The sequence below is a fragment of the Rhincodon typus genome, chromosome 8, assembly GCF_021869965.1.
Source record: "Rhincodon typus isolate 14 chromosome 8, sRhiTyp1.1, whole genome shotgun sequence".
NCBI classification, from domain to species: Eukaryota; Metazoa; Chordata; class Chondrichthyes; order Orectolobiformes; family Rhincodontidae; genus Rhincodon; species Rhincodon typus.
This window is the reverse complement of record NC_063339.1, coordinates 91,446,860-91,450,212: the sequence shown is the minus strand read 5'-3', so window position 1 is coordinate 91,450,212 and position 3,353 is coordinate 91,446,860. Positions and strand designations below refer to the sequence as shown.

The following is a 3,353-nucleotide window of genomic DNA, read 5'->3' as shown; positions in this document are numbered from 1 at the left end:
AGAAGACATGAAGCTGGGTGTGACAGTGAACTGTGAGGAGGATGCGGATATACTTCAGTATGACTTGATGTTGAGAGGGTGGGCAAAAATGCAAGGCTGACAAAGTATAACGTGGCTAAGTTCGAGGTTATCCAGTTGGATTATAAAACCAGGAAAACACAAGTTACTTACAGTAAGCATGCAGGTGCACCAGGAGGTGAAAAAGGCAAATGGTATTTTGACCTTCATAGCGAGAGGATTTGAGTACAGGAGCAGGGATGTCTTGCTGAAATTGTACATGATCTTAGTGAGGCCACACCTGGAGTATTGTGTGCACATTTGGAATCCTTATCTGATGGAGGCTGTACACAACAGTTCACCAGACTGATTCCTGGAATGGCAGGACCGACACATGAGGACAGAATGGATTGGTAAAGATGAACTTCACTGGAGTTTAGAAGAATGAGGAAAGATCTCACAGAAACCAGTGAAATTCTAATGGGACTAACCAGGTAAATGCAGGAAGGATGCTGTCAATGACCAAGGAGTCCAGAACCAGGGAGTCACAGATTAAGGACATGGGCTAGGCTGTTTATGACTGAGATGAGGAAACATTTCTTTTCACAGAGACTGGTGACCCCCTGAAATTCGAGCAGTTAAGGCCAAAACATTGAATGTTTCCAAGAAGAAGATATATGTATTTGCGAGGGCTAAAGGGATCAGGCTACTGAGTAAAATAATCAGCCATGACTGAAAGTTACATTGGCCTACACTGTTCCTATTTTCTATGTTTCTGTTCTGTTGAAGGTGGGATATAAAAACAAGATGATTTTAACTGACACAGATATCAGCACTATCTGATCACCACTGAATGAAAATCCTGTAACTTCTTACCAGACAGCAATCTGGGAGCAACTTCAGCACTCCGAGTGCAACCATTCAAGAAGGTCAAGGTGCAGAGTGATTTTGGAAGCTTCTGGAGTGGCTGCTCTGTCTCTCGTTTTCTATCCAGTTCTCAAATTGTTGAAGGTTCTCAGAAAAGCAACATAATATGTAGGAAATATCTTTGGAAGTTTGCTGATACTGGGGAAAGAGGGGAGTGGGACCAGGGCTGGGGTAGGGAAAGACATATGGCTGGGGAAGGGAAGCAGTGAGAGAAACAGTGGGCTGGGTTTTGTGGTGGGGTGATGGGCGAAGAATAACCCCAATTTCCAAATCACGCACCACCCCCCCACCCTGCTCGGTTCTCTCCCTCCACTCTCTGATCTTTCCCTCAGCCTCTTTCACATTGGCAGTAAGCACTGCGACAAAGATGTGCATGTGGACACTTTTCCCATCAAACTCAGTCACTAGCACAGGCACAAGCATCTGCCAACACCATACTGTGCATACTCCTCAGTTAACACAGTAATGATTTAACCCAATAACCTTTGTCTCCAGCCCCATTCACACCAATGACAGTCATGGGATAAATTAAAATATCAAAACAAAACTGACCAAATTACTTAAGCATCTTGTATGATGCATTGTTTCACAGGTACATTGGATTGTCAAACTTTCATGTTGTAACATTAACAACCTTTTCTCAGAAAGCCTCCGTTCCAAAGAACTTTGGCCCTTCCTTCTGTTTGATCATGTCCTCTCCCAGTCTTGCTGGCGCCAGTTCCCAGATAGTGACCTCATTAGCGGCCAAAAGATCAAGAACCAAACTGCAATTAACTTCCAGGCCTGGCCTCAGAAACAAACAGTTTTTATATTTTTAAACACAACTGCCACTCACTGTCCAGAGGTCACCATTCAGCTCTCCGATTCAAACCCAAAATGATTTTTTAAAACTCAGCGAGGGTTCTAACACAGTACACAGTGAAAAGACCTTTATCCAGTGACACGAATTGAGTGAGTGGGACACTATGCGTTGGAGTTTTGTTTCAATGAGATCATGTGCCATTGTTTTAATCAGATTCTAAAGTGCTTTGACATGATAAATGCTGAGAGGATTTTCCTTCTCATTGGAGAGAAACCATAATCTCAGAATGAAGTGTGCCAATTTAAAGCTGAAATGAGGAGAATTTTCCTGTGAGGGTTGAGTGTCTTTGGAACTTCTGTCCACAAAGAGCTGACAGGGCAAAGTCTTGGTGTATTTTTCAGGCTGAGATAGATAGATTTTTGATCAGTAGGGAAATTAAAGGTTACAGGGAAAACGCTGGAAAACGCTGGAAAACTGGACATTAGGAATGTCAGATCAGCCGCAATCCTATTGAATGGCAGAACAGGCTCAAGGGACCAAATGGCTTACTCCTGTTCCTGTTACATATGGTCTTCCAGTAGACTGCCGAAAAAGTCATAACCAATTACGCAGACTGAGTGAGTGTTCCAGTGAATTGACGGTGGAAAGAGCTTTAACATAGACTGAAATGAAATCTCACCACAGACAGTTGACAGAAACTATATGGACGTTCTGTCTATTGGATTAAAATTTACCTAATCACCCAGCCAGGAGAGACAACAGATACCCACACTGTGGAGATACTGTGGAAATATCAGGACAATGGCAGTGATACAGTTCCCCACCTGAGCTGACCACCCAATGGTGCAGTTACACCGGGGACAGAGCATTCCCGTGCTCCATGTGCAGGAAGGATTCAGTCAGACACCCAGCTACTGAGACACCTGTAAGTTAGCAAGGGGTTACAGAGTTGGATTCCGGTGGGATTACTGCTTTTTATCACATCCAGCTTCATCTGACCTTCACACTGCACTTTTACCGCAGTAAAACCTCCCACCGGGACTAATAAAACAAAACTGCAGAGCCCCGGGCGGAGGCATTCGGGCAGAGTTGGGACGGAAGGGAGAAGAGTCGGGGAGGGAAAGAGGGAGAGCCGGAAGCGGGGGTGGAGCAAAACAGGACCACGCCCTGTCCCTGTTACGTCACCACGCTAACCGCGTTTGCGCATTTCCCACCAAATCCAGATGCGGAGGCGCCGGCGTTGGACCGCGGCCTATTTCAGGGAAGAAGCCCGAGGCTCTTTGCAGCCTAAATCGCGGCACCAGAAAAGCCTTGTTTGGGGCTTGAGACCTAAACTGGGCAATAATGCAACCCTTTTGCTGGCATAAAGCAGCAAAGCTGCCCCCCCTCTTTAACCTTCACTCACCATTTGTGGATGTCATGAAAGACTGGAAAAGGTCAGCAGAATTTCTGAGGAAGGGTCACCGAACCCGAAACGTTCACTCTGTTTTCTCATCGACAGATGCTGCCAGACCTGCTGAGCTTTTCCAGCAACTTTGTCTTTGTTCCTGATTTACAGCATCCGCAGTTCTTTTGGTTTTCATTCCTTCCGTCGCTGCCGGCACGCAATTATTTCTGAAGAAGAACC

The 3,353-nt window shown here is 45.5% G+C and overlaps 2 long non-coding RNA genes across 3 annotated transcripts in view; one reads left to right on the top strand and one right to left on the bottom strand.

The window, feature by feature from the left end:
- Positions 1 to 3,347, bottom strand: part of LOC125483848 — a 9,134-nt gene extending 5,787 nt beyond the window's left edge. The window contains exons 1-2 of one of the 2 annotated variants that reach the window (XR_007262744.1): positions 3,132 to 3,347; positions 874 to 1,011 (exon numbers count right to left, since the gene is read on the bottom strand). This is a non-coding gene — a long non-coding RNA (uncharacterized LOC125483848). Of the gene's footprint in view, positions 1 to 873; positions 1,012 to 2,550; positions 2,809 to 3,131 lie in introns of those variants that run through there. The other variant, XR_007262745.1, reaches the window with a different exon arrangement.
- The window catches only part of LOC125483849, a 37,065-nt gene that overhangs the window by 14,995 nt on the left and 18,717 nt on the right, over positions 1 to 3,353 (top strand). The window lies entirely within an intron of this gene.